General features: G+C 47.8%; 1 protein-coding gene across 4 annotated transcripts in view; it reads left to right on the plus strand.

Moving 5' to 3' along the window:
- SYTL4 (synaptotagmin like 4) overlaps positions 1 to 25,527 on the plus strand; it is a 1,339,985-nt gene that overhangs the window by 1,204,931 nt on the left and 109,527 nt on the right. The gene's annotated exons all lie outside the window — the stretch shown is intronic.

Here is a 25,527-nt window from a genome sequence, read left to right on the forward strand (position 1 = left end):
TGTTATTATATATTTAAATGACAAATCACTATACAGGTTAGCAAAAAAATGTGGATAAAATGCTAAATAAAATAAATGACAAACAGCATAAGGCTGCATTTCAAAAGGTGGGGTTCAAGAGAAGGGGAGCATTCAGTGATGTGTGAAAGGAAGCAAAAGTAGCAGCAGAACAGAGAGCGTAGGGAAGAGCCTTACAAAGTTGGGGCCAGAACAGTAATGAGTGAGCACAAGGGATGTAGCAACAGTTTATAGAGAGATGATGAACAAAGGGGAATGAGTAAAAGAGTAAATGAAAACAAGAGAAGAGCGATATAAAAGTCGAACATATTTAAACATGGTGGCAAGATTTCAAAACTGAGTTTGTATCAGGAAGGAAATCAGACTAAGAGCAGCAAGGGATGGTAAGTTAAGGAAATGAAGGGAGCAGCAAAGAATTATGTCAGAGTTATAGATAGAGTGAAGCAAAGGGAGACATCGTAGGCAGGGAGATGAAAAAGAAGCGAGAAACAATAGTTGGGGTGGGGAAAACAAGTCTAAGAATAAGTGTCTTGGAGGCGGAAAAGGTGATAAGAGGGATGGATCTTGTGTATGAAGTCGAAAGCGACAAGTGCGGAAATGTGGTTAGTCAAGGAAAGTGAAGAATCAAAAATGACATGGAAATTAAGGACAGAAGGAAGGAGAGAGTTGGCAACTGAGGAGAAAATCAATGAGACTGAGAAAAATCATGAGGGGAAAGGCAGGACAAAAGTGAATTGTCATCTCTTATGAATTTGAGTTGGAGAGAAGCCAAAATGTAATAGCAGAAATAACATCAGATACAGAGAGGTGAAGTTGGTAAGTGAATTAAGGAAAGGACGATTTGGGAATCCTCAATGTAAATGAAACTGATTAAACTGAAAGATAATGTAAGGGAGGGGATAGGATTGGTATAGAAAGTAAGAAAAAAATTAGAATTTGGCCGTGAGGCACGACCAAATGTAGAGGAAGACCCATGGAGACAGAATAGGAGCAAAAGGGGAAACCTGAGTCAGAAATGCAAAACTAGGAAAGAAAAGAGTAGAGAACAACGTAATCCATCTATATCGATAACGGGTAAGTACAAGAGAAAGAAGTGAGGATTGTTTAGCGTGACAAGTAATAAGAAAATCAGTAATGTGTAAAAGAGCATTTTCAGTGGATTGAGCAAGACAAAACTTGATTGGATTGAGGGTATGAGAAAGTTGGGGTCAAGATAGAGAATAGGCAGCGTGTTTGAGTAATGAAAGGGAAGAAGAGTACACTGATCTATTGTAATGTATAATGGTGGGAGTGAGTTTCATTGCATGTTAGTTAGTTTGATACCCTGGCCTTTGGTGTCTCCACTTTGGGTTTAATTGAAGTGCTCATTGATATGCTTTATGATATTGCCCCCCTCCCCCCTTTTTTTTTCTCCCCCCACCATTTTGGAATTGCCTGGTTCCTGGCTAGAAAGATTTCAAAAATTGGTGTCCTTATGCATGCATTGCTTCCATTTGGCTAATGTTGCTGCTTTGGTTTCGGGTTGCTGGGCATCTCCTAGATGGCATATCTGTATTTGTAGGTTGATAATGCTTCCACGAATTTGCCAACGGGCCTGTAACATGTGGGTATATTGCTGATTGTGTATATGGCAATGGGTGGATTTGGAATGTTTCTGTTGTATGGGTTTGAGCTTGGGCTCTGGTGTGTGTTTGACTCTTGAGTGTGAGTGCAATTTACGCGTGTATATTGGTTTTTGCAGCTTCTGAACCTGCAATTTGCATGCTTGCGTGCATGTGTGTCTATTTATTAATGTTGATGGGTCTTTGATGATCTGTCATTATTTCTTATGGCCAGCTGATTGACTTTCCAATGTGTGGGTGGTGGGGGACTGTTGGTTCGTGAGCTTTTCATGTGAGCTGGTTGGATGCCCATTCGATGCCAGTGTTGATCTCTTAATGCTGCAGATTTGGAGTGTGAATGGTGTCCTTTTTCCTCCGATGTTCGGTAATGGGGGCCGGGGGGCTGATGGGTGCTGTGGTGGGATTGTACTTGTGTTGTGCTGAATAGGTGGTGTTTGAACAACTTGTATAGGGATTGTGGCCCAATACGTGGAGATGTTTGGGCGGAGTGAGAAACATTTCAATTGTGTAACTTGAGGTGTTCTGTAGCATTGGGAGTAAGCTGGGTGAGAAGTTATGGGGTTTGTGTTCAAAAGGTTAAGTTTGGGTTCATGTTTGATGGGGAGGGGGTCGGGACTTGGGACTTGGTATGAGTGTTGTGTAATACTACTTGGGTTTGTGGTTGCTGCTAACAGGCTGCATCTGTTTCAGCGGGGGTGGGTTGGGTGTTTTGGGAGGGATGTCTGTATTTTTGTCTTGTTCTCTTCAGTTGTTTATGGTTGCTTGGGTTGTCGGGTGGGAAAATTGTACAGTGAACATGGTGGGTGAGGATTTGAGGTTGGTGACTTGGAACGTCAATGGATTGAATAATGTCAAGAAAAGAATGAAAACCTTGCGCTTCTTAGATGATCTCAAGGGTGATGTGTATCTCCTGCAGGAGACTCACTTGGCAAAGGGTGAAATTGAAGAAAGGTTGGGTGGGGCAGGTCTATGGTGCCTCATTTAATACCAAATCGAGGGGTGTGGTGGTTTTGTTCAGGAAGAATGTCCCGATCGGGGTTTTGAAGGAGGTGTCTGACAAAGAGGGGAGAATAATTGCTCTGCTACTTGATGTGCAGTGTCTTGAGGTGTCCTTGTGTAATATTTATGCGCCATCAGTGGATGACGGTTCCTTCTTCAGAAAGGTGGCACAAATATTGCAGGATTTGGGATCCAGGAATGTTGTGTTGGGCGGAGATTTTAATATTGTTTTGGATGAGACTGTGGATAGGAGTGGAAGTCGTTATAGGGGTGGTGCGGACCGACAACATTTGGCCTTGGCGGATTTGCTGTTGGAACATAATTTGCAAGACTGTTGGAGACTGGAACATCCCTTGGATAGGGAGTACAGTTTTTACTCGGGTGCACATTCGGTCTATTCGAGAATAGATATGTTTTTGACTGCTGGTCGGATGACTGAGTGTTGTGAGACGTTTGAGATTAGTAGCATACTTTTGACGGATCATGCGCATGTGGTTTTGCAATTGCGGCTGCGATATGCACTGCTGTGCATACATTTTGGAGGATGAATGTATCATTGCTGCAGAAAGATGATGTGTTGGAGACATTGAGGAAGGAAGTGGACTGTTTTGTGGAGTGTAATCATGATGGAGTGATGCGTCCCAGTGTTGTCTGGGAGGCTTTGAAATGTACGCTATAGGGCCATTTAATTGGTGTATCGAGTGGGCTGAGGTAAAAGAGCATTGAAAGGGAGGCATTGTTGGAGACTAAACTTACCGAATTGTCAAGGAGGGTGATGGTGGATCCTGTTTGTGGAGAGGCGGTGGGTGAACTTAAAAGGGTAAGGAGGGAATTGAACTCACTCATTGATGAACGTAATGATCGGAGTAACTTCTATTTGAAATGTGCGTATTATGAGAAGGGTGAAAAATGCGACAGGTGGTTGGCTTATAGGCTGAGGAAGCGGGAGGCGGAGCGGTCTATTCCGTCGATTCGTATGCATGATGGCAGTATAAGTTATAATCCGGGTGAGATAAACAACATTTTCAGAGACTTTTATGAAGAACTTTACAAGAATGAGACGGAGGTATCAGGTGAGGTTACAGAATTTCTGGATAAGGTAGGCCTATCTAGGATTAATGTGGATGATTCGGAGTTGTTGGAGGAGGATTTTTCGTTGGATGAGGTTAGGATGGCGATTGGTAAGTTGCATGCTGGGAAGGCCCAAGGACCGGATGGGTTCCCGGCTGAGTTTTATAAGATGCTGCCGGATTCGGCTTTACGATTGTTGCTAGATATGTATGTGGAGTCGTCGACCATCGGATTACTTCCTGAGACTACTCGACATGCTCGATATCGGTTTTCCTGAAAGGAGGGAGGGATGTTACTCTGCCTTCCAGTTATAGGCCCATTAGTCTTGTTAATGTTGATAATAAGATTCTGGCGAAAATGCTGGCTTGCAGGTTGGAGCGTCTGCTTCCGTCCGTGATACATGTGGATCAATCTGGTTTTGTGAAGGGTAGGAAGACCTCCAGTAACATTAGGAAGATTTTGAGTATTGTATCGAAAGCGAGTGGTCAGGAGGGGGATAGTGCTGTTTTGTCATTGGACGCAGAGAAAGCGTTTGAAAGAGTGAATTGGGAATTCCTCTACTCTAGGTTTTGGTATGAGGTTTATTTCATGGATCAGGTGAGTCGACAGCGGGGGTGGTCACCAATGGTATGAGGTCGGGGAGGAGTAAAATGGAGAGAGGTACGAGGAAGGGGTGCCCTCTGTCACCTCTTCTGTTTGTGTTGGCTTTGGAACCACAGGCCGAGTTTATCAGGAGGGCGGAGGACGTGGTTGGTCATTCATGCTGGGGGATAGCGCAGAAGATTTGGCTGTTTGCGGATGACATGCTCTTAGTCCTTAGTGATCTTAAGAAATCTATACCGGCATTGATGGATGTTGTGGCGGAGTTTCATCATTGTTCTGGCTACAAAATTAATTGGATGAAATCGGAGATTATGCCTTTGACACATTCAGTTGATAGGAGGTTTGTGGTGGACTTGGGCTTCAGGTGGTGTCCAGATAAATTGCTGTACTTGGGGTTTGGCTTACTCCGGAGATAGGGGACATGGTTAAGGAAAATGCGCGGGTCATGTGTAGTGGTTTGCGGACGGACCTTAAGAGATGGAGTCTTTTGAATCTTTCTTTGTGGGGTAAGGTGAATGCCTTAAAGATGATATCTACCCCGAGAATTACTTATGTTTTGAGTATGGTCCTTTTGATGTTCCCTGAGACTTTTTGGAGAGAGTTGGACAGGATGCTGCAGGAGTTCTTGTGGGATAAGAAGCCCCCGAGGTTGAAGTTGTGGAAGTTACAATTGCCATTGCATATGGGTGGTCTTGGGGTGCCGAATTTCAGGGCATACCACCTTGCTTTCTTTCAGAATTTTTGGTTCCATTTGTGGAGGACTTGCAGGATGTCTGGGTAGAGGCTGAAACCAGTTTCCATGGGCCTCTTACTCCAAGAGCTGTGTTGACTTCGGTCTCTAGACAGAGTTGTGGACATGATTTGCTGATGGATAACATGAGGAGCGCCTGGAAGGGCTTGTGTCGTTATTTGAAGGTGGACGCTTTGAGGGAGCCCGGTGCCTCGGTGTGGCTAAATCCAACTATCAAAATAGATGGCAAGGTGGTCTTTTGGGCAGATTGGTTTCTGGGTGGGGTGAGGTGGGTTGCTGATCTGTTTACAAATGGTTGTTGGATGAATGCAAGGGAATTGCAGCAACAATATGGTATAGAAAACTTTAGACCCTCTGATTTTGTGAAGCTTAAATGTGCGATTGGAGTTGTGGATTTGGAGAGGAGAATTGCATTGGATCTGTTTGCAAGGAATTTGGTGGGTATGGGTGGGGGACTGGCCAGTCGCCTGTATAAAGCATTTGTGTCGTGTTATCAGGGGAATGATTCTTTAAGAGAGGAATGGGGCAGGAGAATAGGATTGGATATCACGGAGGGCTTATTGCAAAACGTGTGTGAATGTGAAGTTGTGCTCGCTGGGACTCACAGAAAGATCGAGACGGATTAAAATTCTTAATCAAATTTATTGGACGCCTGAGAGAATGTGTAACAGAGGGTTGTTGGAGAGTGCAGATTGTTGGAGATGTTCATGTGAGATTGGTACGATGGAACATCTGCTATGGGATTGTAGGCTGGTGACACTGTTTTGGGGTGAGATTGGACGTGTGTGTGACGAAGCGATTGTTGGTCTCCCGGTCTTGGATTTTAGTGTGATCATATTGGGGAGTGATGAGTCTTTGGATGATCTCACTCAAAGTGAGAAGAAGTGGTTATTCCGAGGGGCGATGACTGGTAAAAGAATTATATTGAGAAATTGGAAGAATGCTTTGACATTGAATGTGGAGACGTGGTTGTCTGAGATGAATGAATTGGCAAATATGGAGAGAGTGATGTGTAGGAGACTTGGTAAATTGGCTTTATTTGAGAAAATATGGGGTAGATTTTTGCAGTTGTTTTAAATTGACATTATAGTTGTTTGGTGGGGGGGTAATTGAGAGATGTATTTGAGATGTTGGGGATTTAGGGTATTGTATATCTCGCTGTGTACATAGTACCGTGTAAAATGTTGTGCTTTTGTGTTTTTTTTTTCATGTGTTATTTGATATACGCTGATTGTATTGGGATTTGTTATGGATGTTGTGTAAATAAAGTTTCAAAAAAAAAGAAAGGGAAGAAGAGTGGTAGGAAAGTAATTTGAGAGGATGTATCAAAAAAGGATTGTTTTGAGAATTGGATGAATGGAAGCATGTTTAAAGGAAAGGTGTTGAAAAGACAGTTCAAATAAGAAAGAAGATAAGGAAGCACCAGGGAAAGTAGGGCAGATGGTAGAAGATCCAGAGTGTTTGTGGTGGGCTTTCCATCTTGAAGCATTAAACTGAGGGAGGCCTCAGAAAGAGGAGTATAGCTAGGGATGGAGAAGGGGAAATAGGGGTCAATGAAGGCAGGAGACAAAGGAGAAGGGCGAGGGAGAAACTCAGAACACAGTTTTTCATGGATAAGGACATAACCTCATCTAATATTTATGGCAGCTTCTTATGTGTGTTCCTTATTTGACAACTCCACCGAATCTGCTGCTCTGTAGAAGCTTTCTGTATGATCATATCTGATCTATTCTGCACTTTTTTGTTACTGTCCTTAAATATACCTTAATGTACTCCTCTTTTCCACCTTTCTCCCAAAACACTCTGAGCTAATCCTTCTCATTGGAAACTATGAAAACCAATCGTAGCTGAATGTTGATTATACAAGTATCATCTTTCCTCTGGGAATGTCACCCATGTATTTGGCAGCCATTCCACTTTTTTGGGGCGTCTACTGTTTTCAATTCACTGCTGAGGATTCCTTTTACTCTGACCCCTCCAGAATAGAAGAATGGTACCAAAGGCAGGACATATCTGTGCTTTCTTTACTCAGCCTTGCAACGGGGCCCCGGAAAGATACACTCTAGGACACAACTAACTGATTATTGATTTTCCCTTAGGTATCTGGTGAAACACATGCCCTGAGTGACTGACTAGTGTCTTTATCATATATAAATGGCAACACAAACTTAGGTTTCAGAATATAAGTATGTCTATCCTAAAACTCCCCGTGGAAGGCCAACAACAAAGGAACATGATGCAGGAAAAAAGTAAGCAATTGCCTTACTGTGGAGCACCGATTGTAAATGATTGAGGACAGTGATGTCTTTGCTGTATGCATGGTTGGAGCCTCTCAAAGGAACTAGCTACTCAGATAAATATGAAGACTGGTGGAGGAGACATGATGTTTTATGTTATACAGTGCCACATGAATTTTATGGAAGCCTCAGTGGACAACCAGTGTAGGTCTCAGAAGATAGGAAAGAAAGGTCTGGCTTCTTTTCTTCACAAATTAAACATGCCACTGATGAAGAACTCTCTGAACAGGTAAAGGGGACATTGGAATTGGAAATTAGAATTGAAAATTATTCTAACCTTCTTTCTTTGGAAAAAAGGGATGGCAAGGCTCTCTGCACACCATTCTCGACCTCCATCTCCTCCACCTTTTCCTGCCAGAAGAATCTTTGAAGATCTTTGCACGATCTCAAACATTTTCAGCCTTGCAACTGGAAAACTAGCATTCTGCCTTAAACATTAGGGGTGCGTACATTAGGGGTGCGTACTTGCATATTAGCAACTAGATTCCTTAGGGGAGGTACCTTTTTGTTTGTTTTCAAGGTTTATGTGAAAAGACTTGGGTTACTAACAGTTGCTCTGTTTAGAGTTTTTATCAAATATATTGCCACCGGCATGACTCCACTCCATTGCAAGGAAGTGCACATCTACCCAACATTGGAAGCCTCCTCCCCTCTGATACAAACCACTCCTTTGACTAAGGAACCTATCTTTTCTACCATGTGAGCCTGTTGATCAGTAAAGCCAAATGATACTTTATCGGGTCCCAATGCCCCACCTTCATTGGATCGGGGCTGGACACTGTGGTGGAGAATTGTTTCCTAGCTAAAAAGAAGTGCACTATGCTCAGAAAGCTAACTGGGGCCACATGTGTACCCCTTCCGCAACTATGTATGGTGATTAGAGTGCCACTGCATTGCTGGCTTCCTGCATGACAGCAGTTCCATTTTCACGCTTTGTGTGTGATGCTGCTCGACTCCTTCTGTCCCAGATGTGGGATAGGAAAATAATCCACAATCCAGGCAAGTTCCTACTTCAAATTTAATGAAGAAAGTTTGCCCCATGATTTCAGTGTTTTGGAAGGGTTACACCTTTGTGTGTCTTTTATTTTCTTCAATATCCTTTACCTTCTGCTGCCCTGGTAACGCTCCACACCACAACCGCACACCTCATCTAACTTAACCTTGGTGATACCCCACCAACAAACACATTGTCACACCTTCTCCAACAGCACTGCTGCCATTCCTGACTAACAATATCACACTACCTGTACACCCTCAGCCAGTCAGCCTCTCAAGTTCCATATTAAGACTGAGGATGTATCAATGTCGTCCTGACTTTGGCAGTAGTTTAGTCTCATAGACTATACGTATTAATATATTATTAGCTATAAAAATATGGATGTGTACACAGCATTTATGTTTTAGTAACGTGTATCTTCTGGTGCAGTGTTTTATGCATGAGAATACTTCTCTGCTTTTGTTTGATTCATTGCAGCTTGGCAGTCACTGCAACATGCATCTTCTGCCACTCTCTTAGGGTACACAAACTGCAGAGGGTCTAGAAAAGATGTCCTTGCCAATTGAGGAAATGATGGAATTGACTTACGGAGCTGGGGATGTGCAACCTATTGTCCAGAAATGCCAATCATGTGATGTGATTTCACCTTTGCAGGCTTCCTGTGGTAGGGAGCACAGACACCTATTTGGGCAGCAATATCAGAGAGGTCAGCAGGAAAGTAGGTCACAGGGGATTATCTATGGCTATGGAGAATAGAAATATGTGAGGGCTCTTGTTCAGCCCAGGCAAGTAGAAAGATCTCCTGGGCTCCTACACTGAGCATGTCTTCTGTGTTTGTATTTCTGATACCTTTCTGAGCTTACTTCTGAGTCATGTGCATTATTGTCTGAGTGCCAGAGATTGGTTCAGGCTTAGATCTAGGCTGACAGCCCAACTGGCCTTGTACCTTTACTCATGATCTCACAAGGAAATCGTACACCAGTTGTAAGGGTGTGGATGGAGGAGACTGACACACAGGTGCCATGGTTTTGGGCAAATACCTTTATTCTTAAAGAAATGTAGAGAAAACCCTATCTTTCCTTAACTCCAACAGGCTTTCCCTGCCTCAACTAAACTCTAAGGAAAATTTCAGAATGTCCGAAAATAAAGAGTCCACCGCCCAGTGTCAAAATCCTACTTCTATCCCTTACACACAGTTCCATATAAAAGGAGCAATGTCTCCCTTCCCCAGGGCTTCTTCAGGCTTCTCTTGACAATTGCAGGGGGGATGTCTCCCTTTCCTTGGCCTTTCTTAGCCTTGTTTTCCCAGTTCCACAAAGTAGGGGGAATTTCTCCCTTCCCCTGGCCTTTCTTAGGCTTTTGTTGGGCATCTCTGTTGGATCAATTGGGCAGCCCTGGTATATTCCCCTACCAGGTACTACCTTGGGTCCCAGACCCCTTCGACTTGGTTTCTCTTATTTGGGTCCCAGGCCCTGTCAATATGGTTTCTCTTGCTTGGGTCCCAGACCTCGTGATTGTGGCTTCTCATATTTGGGTCCCCGACCCCATATATAAGCTCTCTCTCGTATGGGTTCTCTGCCCCTTGAGCTTGGTTTTTTTTCACATGGGACCCAGACCCCTTTACATTGGCTTTTCATTCTTGGGTCCCAGACCCCTTTACATTGCTTTTTCGTTCTTGGGTTCTAGACCCCTTCACTTGGGTGTTTTTGCCCCCTCAAGGTTCCTAGGCAGTTCTAGTACCTTCTGTATGCGCTCCTGTTCACTCAACTCGGTCTCGGGCTTCTATGTGTCTTCAGCGATTCTTTGGAGTTGGTTCCTGTTTATGCTCTGCCGTACGCGGTTCCCCAGCACTTCAGGGAGCCGAGATGCATGAACCTGCTGGACCGTTTCCCACAGTGCTCTTCCGTGTTGGGAGCCTCAGCCCCTTCTGGGTTTGGTTCCTCTGTCTTCTCTGGAGCAGGCAGGGACGCCGTAACTTGTCCAGCCACGTCCCGGTCAGCAGCTGTAGGTTCACCTTCGCCTTCTGCGGTATTCGAACTTCACTCGCTGTGCTTCTGGGGAGGCTTGTGAGGGGTCAGAAAGGATAGACGGGCACAAAGTTGTAATGTTTTCAACATTAGACATTTTATTAAAATAAAGGGGTTTGGATAAAGGCCTTTCTGTTCCTATCCTAAAGAGAGTTTCCCTGCCTACGAAACTTTAACTAAAGGTCAGTCTGTGTCTTGTCATCAAAAGTAGGCAAACTGTCCAAAACGTATCTGACCCTCACACTAAAAATGAAAAGAATGTGCAAGGTAAATGTCTGTACTTTAAATTCAGTAAAAAGTGTGCTAAAACCAAATGTAAATCCAACAAAACAATCCTTGTATCCAGGGGATGGTTCACTTCCCCTAGACTGTTTCGGGTAGAATATTGAAAGTGTCCAGTTAAAGCAATAGTTCTTTAGGAGTGGTAGAAATGTCTCTTCCACATAACACTTCCTAAGAATGATGAGAAATGTCTTTTCCAAAACATTGTGTTTATAATGATGGCAGAAAGTCTCTTTTATTCAACAATTTATTAAGGAAGGTCTCCTGGGCCCTCCCCTGCCATGAACCTTTTTCACAATGTTGTTTCTGTTCACAAACTCTAGATGGATTACCTGGTATACTGTCCTGCCAGGAATCTTTCCCACAAAGGCTCACTGCTTGATGCACTTCTTTCACCAGGTCTTCTAACAATCTTTCAGGTCTCTTTCTCTTTAAGTATAACACATTAGTATTTCTTTGCTGTGTATAATCTATTGGCTCCAGCTTTCGCTTGTTCCAACTCCCCCCATATTGGCATACCTTATATGGAGATTTTTATTTTTTTTAAATTTATTTTTATTTTCAACAAAACCAAACAAAATAACACACATTACAACTGTTTAGGACGTACATAATCGGCATCAAACCATCACATTATACAGTATAATTCTCTGTCCACCCCCCTCCAACCCCACAAACTAGAGCCGGCACACTCACGTCATCTATGGGAGCATTATCAGGTACCGCAGTGCTTGTGCACTCATTAGAGTCCTCTGATTCGTTATTGTCTTGGTGAGGGTTTGCCATAGAGGTCACCAATTGCCGCCAGGCCAACAAGGGCCCTACTTCCTCCTCTCCCCCCCTAGTAACCGCTTCAAACCAAACTACGGATTCCGCCTCCGCCCATCTGAGGAGGTCCGTCCAGCATAGCTCCACCTTGGGTCTGTGGGCTGCCTTCCAACCCATTGCGATCCTGCGCTTGGCCAGGATGTAGGCTAAGTCCTTCATTTTGCTTATGTGCTTTAAATCCCGTGGCCTGGGAAAAATCCCGAGCATGCATGGCCAAGCTGATCCCACATCCAGCTCCACTCCCCCACCAGCCAATTTAGTTTTAATCTCATCCCAAAATCTATGCACCTCCGGGCAAATCCAGAACATGTGTAGCAGCCCCGCTTCCACCTCCCCACACCTGGGACATTTCTGCGTAGCCGAGCCTCCAAACCTTGCAATTTTTCTGGCAGTCAAGTAAGCCCTGCGAGTGACATACAATTGCAGTTGTTGGAGTCTCGCATTCCGGGATACCTTTTTATGGTACCTTTGGGCTCTCTCCCATTGCCCATCTGTCATGGGTCCTCCTACTGCCTCCTCCCAATCCTGCCTCAATTGAAACAGCTCCTTTCCTACCTTTGCTCTTAGAAGCTCATATATTCTAGATATCTTGCGCCCGTCCTCCGAAACATCATACATCGTTTCCAGGGAGGCATCAGAGTCATCCGCTAGCACTGTCTCCGCCCATCTCTCCCTTACCCGTTTCGTGAGCCTAGCGTAGGTTATATACTGGTCTGTATGCACCCCTGTCTCTCTTCTTGCAACCTCTGGAATTCCAATGCCTCCCCTTCCTGCCATATGTCCCCAAGGGAGGCCAGGCCCACCGGTTCTCAATATCTACGGACCGCTTCGAACAGTTGTGAGTTGTTCCCGCATAGTGCCACCAGCGGGGCCTGCTGAGAGAACGGCTCTGTCACCCATCATTCTCCACATTCTGCGCCAAACCTCCCAGCCCAACCTCAACAGCCGTCCTCTTCCCACCAGTTTGTTCTTTTGTAACCACACCACTTCGTTCAAAAAGTATGGGGCCGAGTCTTCCCGCAGAAGCCTGGCTTCCGCCGAGTCTTCAGTCGACAGCCACCTGGCCACATACAGCAACTGCCCCGCCAGATAATAAAGCTCAAAATTTGGCAGGCCTATGCCCCCCTCGTCACATGGGTTCTGGAGTTTCCACAGGGCCACTCTGTTCCTGGAGTTACCCCATATGAAGCCCCTGCACACGCTATGAAGTCTCACAAATAGGCTCCTGGGAATCAAAAACGGGACATTCACAAAGAAGTGCAGGAGTCTGGGCAGGACCACCATCTTAAGCAAGGCCACTCTCCCCATCATGGCCAGGGGCAATCTGGACCAAAACACCTTGCTGTTGGTGCTCCACCTCGATCCTGTGGTAAATATTTACTCCCAAATACCTAAATGTCTCAGTGTAACGCTCACCTGACTCCCACGGGGGCACTGGCCTGGTTCGCGCTGCTGTGACCTCGTCTAAGGTGATGCGCAGGGTTCAGAAGACGACTGGACCGGGCCCCAGATCTGGCTTGTCTGACTCGCAGAAGTATCCTTCTGTAGGTGAGAATAGGGGGTTAACTGTCTGCGGGGTAATGCAATCGGCCTCCCACTTACCCCTCTCACCCTCCTCAAAACCCTTCTGTGCTTCCCCGTAGCGTCTCACCTTAGGGTCTGGAAGGACGAGCTCTCCATCCTGCTTCTGATGCAGGGGCGCGTTGGTATCCAGTTACGTCACTGGATTTTCGGATGGGTGAGAACCAAACTTGCTTGGCTTCCAGGTAAGTTTTTCTATAAGTGGTTCCCCTTGTGTCCATGCATTAATGTTCTAATGCTAGTGTCTTTTTCCCCATAGGGGCCGGGGTACGGAATGCCGGGGAACAGGCACTGACCCGAGGTGAGCGGTGAAATCCTTGTGGAAATCAGGTAAGTCTGTAATGAGTGTTTTGGTAATGTCTTTTCATTCACTCATTAACACTGATGTCTTTTTCCCCTTAGGGGCCGGGGTCCGAAAATGCCTGGATGCGGCGCGGACCCGAAATGAAAAGGGAATGACCCAACAGGTAAGTCTTGACATGGAGTTTTAGCTTCCCTTTTCCCTTCTTTCTCTCACCTTTGTTCTTGTCTTTTTCTCCCTAGGCGCGGGTCGCGACTGCGAATCCGGATGGTCGCTGCTGAACATGGAGGCGCCCTGTAAAGGTGAGAAGAATGCGGCGCTGCAGCGATCGATGCGATGTGCTTTTAAAAATAAATGTCTTCCTTTTCAGGATTGTCGGCGAAATGTCTCTGGGATGCAGATTTAGCAGGTGAGGCCTTTTCCTTCTTCTGTTCTCTTGTTCCCTTCCTTTGCAGGTGATTCAGGATGCTGGTAGGTGTGGCAGAAGTCAAGATGCAGGAGCAGACACAGTGAGCGTCCAGCTGCTAGATGCAGAACAACGCGAAGCACGTGTGGCTGATCGGGTGTGGTTTAAATAGCCTTGGAAGAAGTTCCTAGAATGTGTCCTTCCAATAATCAGGTATGTATCCTTCCGCGACCACGCCCGGGTGGTAAATGAGTCCCACAGGTAAAGTAGTTCCTTTCAGGCCTCAAGGAGGCCGGGGTTCTGCAGCATGGTCTGCATCAGGTAAGTACGCCCAAACACTTTCATAATGAGCCTGGCGCCTATGGCGCCAGGACTGATGTTTTCTATGAGCCTGGCGCCATAGGCGCCAGGACGCTGTCCAAAGGGCCCCTATAAGGGGTTGCTGGGACCTTCCCCGGGGACTTGATGTCCGCTTTCGGGGACGCAGGGCCTGAGCCGGCTCCCCGGGAGCGGGCATCGTGACAGCACTCCCCCCCCCAAGGCCCCTCCCAAGGTTGTTCCCTCCGGGGGTTTTGGTTTGTTTGGGAAGAGTCGGTGGAATTTCCTGACTAATCGAGGTGCATGCACATGGTCACTGGGTTCCCACGACCTCTCCTGAGGTCCGTACCCCTTCCAATCAATTATGTAGAAAAGCTTTGACCTAAACATTTTTTAATCTAAAATGTTCTTCACTTCCAATTCGGGTTCCCCATTTATTTGAAAAGGTTCTGGAGGTTTGAGTAGTCGGGTTCCGGGTACCACTGGTTTCAGAAGTGACACATGAAAAACAGGGTGAATTCACATATTAGCTGGTAAATCAAGTTTAACCGCTACTGGGTTAATTATTGCCGTAATAGAATAAGGTCCCAGATATTTTGGGTTAAAAGTTCGAGGCCCTTTGAGCGGTAAATGTCTGGTAGCTAACCACACTTGATCCCCAATCTGATACGGAGGTGCTTCACTCCGATGTAGGTCAGCATTCTCCTTGTATTTTCTCTTGGCTTGTTGTAAATGCGTGGTTGCCTCTTTGAAGGCTCGGGTAATGGTAGAATGCAGATGTTCTACTGCGGGCACTCCGAGGTTCTGAGGTGAGTCGAGGTTTGAGGTTCGAGGGTGATGTCCAAACAAGGTATAAAAAGGACTATGGCCAGTTCCAGAGTGTACCGAATTATTATATGCGTATTCGGCTATCCAAAGAATGTCTTTCCAGTTGCTTTCAGATTGCTGTAACATACACCGTAAGTACTGCTCAAGGGTCTGATTTGTCCTCTCGGTCTGACCATCGGTCTGAGGGTGGTGACTGGTCGATAATCTTACGTCGATTTGTGCCATTTGACAACATTTGCGCCAGAAGTGGGAAATTAATTGGCTTCCCCGGTCAGAGATTAGTATAGATGGGAATCCATGTAGCCGAACAATATTTTCGAGGAATTCTTTGGCTAGGACAGAAGCTGAAAGTAAACCTTTCAAAGGAATGAAGTGGGCCATTTTGGAAAACAAATCCACAATTACCAGAATGGTATTGTATCCCGAACAAGGAGGCAAGTCCGTAATAAAATCCATTGATAGGGTGTGCCAGGGTGCTGGGGGTATGTCTAGAGGTTGAAGGAGACCGGCTGGTCTTTTCTTTTGACCTTTATTTTGGGCGCAAACACCACAGGACATCACAAAAGATTTAACATCTTTTCGCCAAGAGGGCCACCAGAATTGTCGTTTCACCTTTTCCATTGTCTTGGCAATACCGGGGTGTCCCTCTATTAATGTATCATGATAACCTGAAATAACTAGTTCGTGTAAATCCTTGTGCGGCAGGAATAAGCGTCCTTGGTAATAAGGTAAACCATTATCTATGGTAAAGTCTGATCCCTTTTGTATCCAATCCTGTAGGACTGTAGGGTCCAGGAGTTGTTTCACTCTGACTTGAATGTCTTCAAGCGTCTGTAACGAAGTCATGCCTAGAATTCTCTGTTCGGGAATTATTGGTACTGGTTCTGAGTTTGTATCAGATTCTCCCATTCCAATTCGGGATAAGGCGTCTGCTTTGCCGTTCTTGCAGCCAGGTCGATAGGTAATCACAAAATAAAATTCAGCGAAAAACAAAGCCCATCGGAGCTGCCATGATGACTGAGCCTTGGCGGTTTTCAAATACTGTAAATTCCGGTGATCAGTGATCACCGTGATGGTATGTCGAGCGCCAAGCAGGTAATGCCACCAGGCTTTAAAAGCGGACTTTATGGCTAACAGTTCTTTGTCAGTGATTGCGTAATTAATCTCTGGTGCCGAGAATTTTCTGGACCAAAATGCTACGGGATGCAGTTGGTTGGTTTCAGGATCTCTTTGAGACAGAACTGCTCCCATGGCTAGGCTGGATGCGTCAATTTCGACGACATACGGGAGATCTGGACGTGGGTGTTTCAATATAGGTGCGGAGGTAAACTTAGCTTTTAAATCCTGGAAGGCCTGCTCGGCTTCTTCAGACCATTCAAAACGTTTATTTTTCCTCAAGAGTGCAGTAATGGGTTGTACTATGCGTGAAAATTCCGGGATAAACCTGCGATAGAAATTGGCAAAGCCGAGCATGCTTTGAACCCCTTTTTATAGAGCTAGGTGATGGCCATTTGAGGATGGCATCCACTTTTCTTGAGTCCATTCGGACTCCTTTGGGTGTCAGGATGAAACCGAGAAACTCAACTTCTGTGGTATGGAAAACACATTTCCCCAGTTTAGCAAATAGTTTGTGTTGGCGCAGTTTTTCCAGAACTGCCCTAACGTGTTTTCTGTGATCAGATTCCGAAGAGGAGTACACTAGAATGTCATCGATATAGACGACAACACAAACATCGATGAGTTCCCAAAAGACATCATTCATGAAGAATTGGAAGGCAGCAGGCGCATTGCACAAGCCGAAAGGCATTACCTGGTATTCGAATAATCCATATTTTGTACGGAAGGCTGTTTTCCATTCGTCGCCTTCTTTTACTCGCACCAGATGATATGCCCCCCGGAGATCTAACTTGGTGTATATGCAAGCGTCCTTCACCTGGTCAAGGAGTTCAGGAATCAGAGGCAGAGGATAACGGTTTTTAACCGTTATCTGGTTCAATGCGCGATAATCGATACATGTTCTAAGGTCGCCTTCTTTTTTAGGCACGAAGAACAAAGCCGAGGATGCCGGGGACTTTGACGGGCGAATAAAACCATTGGCGAGGTATTGATCCAAATATTGTCTCAAATGCAGGTTCTCTGGTTCGGTAAGGGCAAAAAATCCTGCTACAAGGGGGTTGTGCACCGGGCTCCAGATCGATTTGGCAATCGTACGATCGGTGAGGAGGTAACGTGTTGGCCTGTTCCTTTTGGAAGACGTCCTGAAAGTCCTGGTATTCCGGAGGTAATTGCTTGGAGGCAGAGGTTACAGATGCTAGATTAATCGTCAGGTTTTCTGGGTAGCAGGTTTGTGCACAATCCGGGAAGGTTATTCTCTTAGCTCGCCAATCAATTCGAGGATCATGTGTCTCTAACCAAGGAATTCCAAGAATAACCTGAAACTGTGGAGCCTTGATTACATCAAACACAACTGCCTCCCGATGGCCGTTAGGACCAATAAGAGTCACCTCAGTAGTGGAATGTGTTACCGGTCCAGAGGCAATTTCAGTTCCATCGACTGTGGTGATGACATCTTTGCTGGTGCTAGGACGGAGAGGGAGGTTAATCCTAGAGACCAATTCACGATCCACATAGTTTCCAATAGCCCCACTATCGATGTATGCCTTTATTGCATGCAACCGCTTAGGCTTTTCTGGATCTACGAGAACCATTGGCACAATGAAATGCGAGGTCTGAGAGTTAGTTTTCAAGCTTGGCAAGCGGACCCCTACGCTTGTCGGGCTGAGTCGTTTCCCGAAACAGAGTCTTCATGGTTTTTATCAGCGGCTCCTACCGCTTTTCGGGGCGGTTTTGCCGGGCAATCTCGTAGAAAGTGTCCAGAGTTCCCACAATAAAGACATAATTTTAACTGCCGCCTCCTTTCACGTTCCTTTTGAGTTAAGGGTTCTTTAACCCCTCCAATTTGCATAGGCTCAGAGACATCAACTCCCTTGGGGTTAGCGTGGGTCTTGACCAACACCCGGGTCTCAAACCTGGACCGATCTGTTTTTCTGTTTTGAAGTCTGTGATCCAATTGGACCACTAAGTCTATATATTCTGTGCATTCTTGGGGCGGATTTACAACTTGGGCCAAGACATCTTTAAGTTCTCTGCATAGACCTCGATAAAATAACGTGTCTCTTTTATCCTCTGGCCATCCCGTTTCCACAATTAGTCTATTAAAGGTTGCAATATAGGATAGGAGGTCCTGATTGCCCTGTCGCAGGGATAGAAGTTCGTCATCCAGAGCCTGCCCCTGAGAGTGTCGAGCAAATAACCTTTCCATGCTTGCTTGAAATACTTGAAAATCACGGAGAATCGGGTCATCTTGAGTGACCAGTGGAACTGACCAATCGGCAGCGCAGCCGCTGAGATATGACAATACAAAGGCTACTTTGGTCTGATCATTAGGGAAGGCCCCAGGTCTGCATAGGAAGTGCAAACGACACTGATTCATGAATACAGCGAATCGTTTGGGGTCCCCAGCAAAGCGTTCAGGTGGGGCCAGCGGCATGTTTCCAGGTAGATTAATCTGCACAGGGTTACTGGGAACCACAGGAGCGGGGTTCCCTCCGGAACAGGGTAGAGGAGTTTGTCCAGCTTGACCTTGCAAAAGCTGTCTGGCCAGGTCATCAGTTCTTTCCTTTGATATTATTAATTCCCTCTTGAGGGCATTAGTCTCTTGACGAGCGGCATGTACTTCGGCCCGTAATTCCCCCAGTAATTGGGCCAACTGATCAGTCTCAGAAGTTTCCATTGCGCCTGGGTGGGAATTTGTAGGAAGGCTTCGCGTTCTGTAACACTCACCTGACTCCCACGGGGGCGCTGGCCTGGTTTGCGCTGCTGTGACCTCGTCTAAGGTGATGCGCAGGGTTCGGAAGACGGACTGGACCGGGCCCCAGATCTGGCTTGTCTGACTCGCAGAAGTATCCTTCTGTAGGTGAGAATAGGGGGTTAACTGTCTGCGGGGTAATGCAATCGGCCTCCCACTTACCCCTCTCACCCTCCTCAAAACCCTTCTGTGCTTCCCCGTAGCGTCTCACCTTAGGGTCTGGAAGGACGAGCTCTCCATCCTGCTTCTGATGCAGGGGCGCGTTGGTATCCAGTTACGTCACTGGATTTTCGGATGGGTGAGAACCAAACTTGCTTGGCTTCCAGGTAAGTTTTTCTATAAGTGGTTCCCCTTGTGTCCATACATTAATGTTCTAATGCTAGTGTCTTTTTCCCCATAGGGGCCGGGGTGCGGAATGCCGGGGAACAGGCACCGACCCGAGGTGAGCGGTGAAATCCTTGTGGAAATCAGGTAAGTCTTTAATGAGTGTTTTGGTAATGTCTTTTCATTCACTCATTAACGCTGATGTCTTTTTCCCCTTAGGGGCCGGGGTCCGAAAATGCCTGGATGCGGCGCGGACCGGAAATGAAAAGGGAATGACCCAACAGGTAAGTCTTGACATGGAGTTTTAGCTTCCCTTTTCCCTTCTTTCTCTCACCTTTGTTCTTGTCTTTTTCTCCCTAGGCGCGGGGGCGCGACTGCGAATCCGGATGGTCGCTGCTGAACATGGAGGCGCCCTGTAAAGGTGAGAAGAATGCGGCGCTGCAGCGATCGATGCGATGTGCTTTTAAAAATAAATGTCTTCCTTTTCAGGATTGTCGGCGAAATGTCTCTGGAATGCAGATTTAGCAGGTGAGGCCTTTTCCTTCTTCTGTTCTCTTGTTCTCTTCCTTTGCAGATGATTCAGGATGCTGGCAGGTGTGGCAGAAGTCAAGATGCAGGAGCAGACACGGTGAGCGTCCAGCTGCTAGATGCAGAACAACGCGAAGCACGTGTGGCTGATCGGGTGTGGTTTAAATAGCCTTGGAAGAAGTTCCTAGAATGTGTCCTTCCTCCAATCAGGAATGTATCCTTCCCCGACCACGCCCGGCTGGTAAATGAGTCCCACAGGTAAAGTAGTTCCTTTCAGGCCTCAAGGAGGCCGGGGTTCTGCAGCATGGTCTGCATCAGGTAAGTGCACCCAAACACTTTCATAATGAGCCTGGCACCTATGGCGCCAGGACTGACGTTTTCTATGAGCCTGGCGCCATAGGCGCCAGGACGCTGTCCAAAGGGCCCCTATAAGGGGTTGCTGGGACCTTCCCCGGGGACTTGTTGTCCGCTTTCGGGGACGCAGGGCCTGAGCCGGCTCCCCGGTAGCGGGCATCGTGACACTCAGTCTGCCATGGTATCGGCAGGCTAGGCAGCCTCTGTAACGGGACATTCTTGTATCTACCCAAGGGGAACAGACTAGACTTCCTAGGGTTCACTGATATGCCCGAGAGGGTGGCATATCGGTCCATCACCTCTAGCACATACTGCAATTCTCTTCCGGATAGCGCAGATAAAGGAGCATGTCATCTGTGTACAGCGATACCAGGTGTCTACCACTTACTGTACTAATCCCCACCTCCCCGTATTGTTGCCTCAGACATATTGCCAGCGGCTCTAATGCCAGAATGTATAGCATGGGCGACCAGGGGCATCCCTGTCTGGTACCCCTGCTTAGTTGCCAGGTATCTGAGATTATGGATCCTGTTTTAACTCTCGCCACCGGGATGCTGTATAACAACTGGACCCACCTGATATACCCGGGTCCCATTCCGTATCCCCTCAGGGCTGCTTTCAACCAAGGCCATCGCACCGAGTCAAAGGCTTTGAACCCGTCTAGCGACACGATGGCCAGCTCACCCGTATCTTCCTCGGTGTGGTCAATGATGTGGTGTAGCCTCCTACGGTTATCTTTGATGTTCCTGCCGGGGACATATCCCGTCTGGTCTGGGTGTATCAGCTTACCAATCACCCTCTTCAGCCTATTGGCCAGCACTGCCGTAAGTATTTTGCTGTCCTGATTCAGCATGGACAAGGGTCTGTAAGACCCACACTCCGCGGCCGGCTTGCCTGGTTTTAGGAGTGGGATGATCATCGCCTCGCAAAGGGACAATGGCAGTTCCCCCTGCTCATGGGCCTCGTTGAACATAGCAAGCAGTGGCTGAAGCAGCTCCTGTTTGTATGTCTTGTAAATCTCGCTCAGCAACCCGTCGGTCCCGGGTGCCTTACACGTGGGCAAATGTTGGATCACCACCTCCAACTCTTCCGAGGTGATAGGGGCGTCCAGTTCCGCGCGTTCTAGGTCATCCAGGGTGGGCAGCTCTATGTCCTCTAACGTGTCCAGTATGTCTTGGCTCCTATCCTCCCCTGCGTCCTCATATAAGTGTCTGAAAAACTTGAGGAACTCCTCGTTCACCCCCTCCTGGGTATTACAGATGCAACCTTCCTCATCCCTTATCTCACTGATCACTGTGCGGGGGGTCTCACTCTTATACAGCCAGGCCAGCAATCTGCCCGGTTTATCGCCCCCTGTGTGTAGCCTTGTCATATATTTCTTGTAATTTAGTCTACATAGCCTATCCCAGAGTCCACTGCAGGGTAACTGTAGGTCTTTTATCTTATCGCTATTCTTCCGGGCGGTATCCTTATGTCGCGTGAGGCCCTCCAACTCCCTTTCTGTTTCCTGAAGTTCCCTTTCAATGCCCCCCTGGAGCCCTTTAGATTTTGAAATGGCTACTCCACGCACCACCACCTTGAACGCCTCCCATACTGTTCCAACCGAGCGCACACTGCCCATGTTTATATCAAAATATTCCTCGATGGCCTCCCTCAAGTCCTCCCGGAACCCCTCATCTTGTAATGCCTCAGTCCTAAGTCTTCATGTCGGGATCCGCGCTCTGTGGGGTTGGTGTCGCCACTCTACCACCAAAGGCGAGTGGTTAGATAGTACCTGGGCCTTGTATTCCGCTCCCACCATTTCTCCCGCTATCTCAGCCGCTACGAACACATAATCTAGCCTCGTGTGCAGGTCATGTGGTGCTGCATAGTGCGAGTATTGGCTATCTATTGGATGCAACCTTCTCCACACGTCTTCTAGGCCTAGATCTTTTAACAATGTCCCCAGTGCATTGGCCGCCGGCGCCGTTTTCCCCGCTTTGTCGGCTGACCTATCCATTTTGGGATTCAGGGTGAAATTAAAGTCCCCTCCCCACACCACCGCACCCCCAATCAGGTGGCTAATTTTGCTGTAAAGGGACCTAAAATAAGCCGCTGTATCATGATTGGGGCATACAGATTTATGATATGCACTTCCCTGTTCTCCAGGAGTCCTGACACCGCCACCATTCTGCCCTCTGGGTCTACCGTTGAGCTAAGCACCTGGAGCAGCATGTGCGGCGCCACCCAAGTGATAACCCCTCTAGCGTACGCAGAATACGTAGCCCCCACAACATGTCCCCTCCATTTTCGCCTGACAACCTCCAACTTCTCCCTTGTGAGATGAGTCTCCTGCAACAGGGCCACATCAATGTGCATCCTTTTTAGATACAGCATCACATTGTTAAGTTTCAGATAGCTGTTAAGGCCCCGTACATTCCAAGTCACAATTCTGAGGTTACCCGATGCCATCTACTCGGTTTGTTCCCAACCCACCTCTCCCTTCAATGCTTCCCTTGATGGTTTGTTTTCCGGCTCTCTCCCCTTCCCCTCCTCAACAGTTTCCCCCTCCCTGTTCCCCAAATCCCATCCACTGCACTCAACCCAGCCCCTCCCCCCACCCTGCCCTACCCCAACAAATGCCCAGCTCCATCCCTGGATCTCAGGCCCACCTGCATCTGGTCCTGTCCCGTCGCCGAGGACTAGGTCCCCGCGGGGCGTCACCGATCTAACAGTGACCTAACTAAGTATATTACTATTGGGTACAAGGGATGCCTCCCAGGAGCTCCCAGTCGTCTATTTTAGGATTGGTGCGTCCAGCGGGTCCAGCCAGTTGATATTACAACACACTCTCCACAAGCTTAATACAACTCTATAATCAAGTTCCAATGTCTTGGCCATGTCACCCGAGGTGCCACAGCCGTCTGCTACTTATCTCCTGCAGCCCCCATCTGAACATCCGGTTCCTGAGGTCGGCCCTGCATGTCCAGCCAGTCCATTGCCTCGGTCGGCGTCTCGAAAAAAGGGATCTGTTCTTATAAAACACTTTCAACTTGGCTGGGTAGAGCAACATGTAGCGATGGCCTGCTTCCTTCAGCCTCCTTTTCACTGATCCAAAGTTCATCCTACTACGCTGTACAAGCAACGTATAGTCTGAGTAGGCCGTGATTTTTGCGGAACCCTTTTCGATCGTTCCTCCCCTCCGGAAAAATTCGAGGATCTTCTCCTGATCCCGATAGTTCAGGATCTTTGCGATCAGCGGCCGCGGGGGGTTTCCAGGGGGCAGTCTCCTTGTCAAGGCCCTGTGCGCCCTTTCAACCACGAACCCCTGGGTCAGCACCCCGCCTGTTATCTCCTGTAAAAGCAGGGATTCCACGTATTCTGTGGGGTTTGACCCTTCCATGCCTTCCGGCAGGCCCACTATACGGATGTTATTACGTCTGGCGCGCCCTTCTGCTTGCTCAGCTCTGTCCTCCAGATTGCCCACCCGTTGCACGAGGGCATGGAGCTCCTTTCCATGTGCGGCGCACGCCTCCGTGTTCGGGGCCATCTCCTTCTCCAAGGCCCCAGTGTGCTGCGCAATCGTTGGCACGTCCTGCCTCAGCAGGTTCACCTCCTCCTGGACCGCTCCAATCTTGAGGTCCAGGTCCTCCTGCAGCTCTTTCATTGCCTGGCCCAACTTAGTCTCCCAGGCCACCTTTAAGTCTGCGATCGCTGCCAGCACCTCCTGGATCGTGCCTGGTGTTTCCACCGTTGCCGTGGGGGTCTCCTTGCTCTCTCCCCACTCCGCTTCTGGGGGCGACCTGGCGTAGGTCTCCATCGTGGACTGTCGGATCCTGGGTCTAACCACTTTAGAGGACATCCTGCTATGTTAACTGGGCAAGGGCCTGCCGTGCCTCCCTCCGCACAAATGTCTGCGTGGTCACGGACCACTCTCAGCAGGCCAAGCATGTACTTGTATGTACTTGTCTCTTCTCTCGCGCCCAGAGTGGGCCGTCTCCTCCCATGTGCTCGTACCCTCTTGGTGTCGTGGCCCGGTCTCTGTCGTGTTCCTTGCGTGGCCAGTGCTCGGGTGCGCTCACCTATTCACTGCACTCCCTTTGTTCCCCCTCTTCTGCGATCCCAAGGCCATCTGGCCCACAATGCCCAGGCCCAGATGGGCCACTTTAAGTGCTGGGGATCAGCAATTGTCTCGCGTCGGCCTCAACCACCTGGCCTGCGCTGAGGTTTCATTGTGGAAAACTGCAGCCACCACCGCCCGCTCGTTCGCGTCGGCGCCAGGATCTGCGGACACCCAACCGGTGCGCTGCCACAATGAATCCTCCTGGGTTCCGCCGGCGTTCGATCCGATTACGCCGCGGGCCCAGCGTCGGTTACCAATGTGCTTGATGAGTCTCGGCAATGCACAGTCCATAGGTTGTACCAGCTCCGGGTACGTGTGCCCACAGATGTTCACCGCCTCAGTGAAGCAACATCGCTTTCCGGTCCAGTGCCGCGGTCTGCTTCTAATCGCTGGTCTTGGAGTTCGATGCAGGGGCTTTACAGGACCTACATCTCGTGACCCCTGTTGTCCTCTTTGTCTCTGCCGCCATCTTGTTCCACTCGCCGATCCGGGGCCCGCGGCATGCAGACGAGTATAACTCCGTGTCCTCACCCTCCACTCGCATCAAAGTTTCAGCAAGTGTAGCCATCATCTTCACACGCATGGGCATTATTTTCCAGTGCCGGCCTTTTCCCGTGCACGCACTTCTCCTCCAGGATCATTGTAGGATCAGCAGAGCTCCACGAGAGCACGTCCCTTTACATGGCCGTCCAAGCCACGCCCCCCTTATATGGAGACTTGTTCATGTTTTGATTGTTATCTGTATTGTTAGCATTCATTGGCTTGTGGCAATACTTGTTCCAATCTTCCCTATATTGACTTTTCATATATAAAGATTTATATAGATTTTGCTTTTCAGTTGCTTCCTTATAGTTCATTTGCTCATGACAATATTTACTCCAGCTTTCTCCATATCATATCTTGTATATGGAGACTTGTGCAAATGTTCCCAATTGTTTGTAAGCCTGATGGCCCGCCCTGGGGCTCCCAATACTCTTGGGCAGGCTCACCAGTGTTTGCTGGTGTGTCCGACCCATGGCGTGTGGATGCAGCAATGTTCTTGCCTCAGGGAAGCGTTCCTAGCTTTGCAGACCCTCTTGCGATTCTCCTGCCAGAGTCTCCGTTACATGCCAGTGGAACCTCTGATTTTCACTGTGACTGAGTCCTTGATAGCCTCTCCAATGCTGCAGACCTGTCAACGGTTCTTATGTGGCACCCGTTCTGCTTCTCCTGGTCTCTCGCCTTCCCAGTGGGAAGCACCTGCTTTCCTTCACAGAGTTCGCTTGCGTGTCTCTGCCTTCGGTTCTGCTTTGCGCTGCGCCAACGCTGCATCTTTCTTCTCCTCCTTCACTCCCCTCATGAGAAGGCACACCATTTTTAAACATCCCACACAGCTGATGGGCATTGCAACTAGTCTTAACATTGGTGTTTCTTTTGATCCAC

Source organism: Ambystoma mexicanum, chromosome 5p, assembly GCF_040938575.1.
Source record: "Ambystoma mexicanum isolate Mex_15411 chromosome 5p, UKY_AmexF1_1, whole genome shotgun sequence".
Lineage (NCBI taxonomy): Eukaryota > Metazoa > Chordata > Amphibia > Caudata > Ambystomatidae > Ambystoma > Ambystoma mexicanum.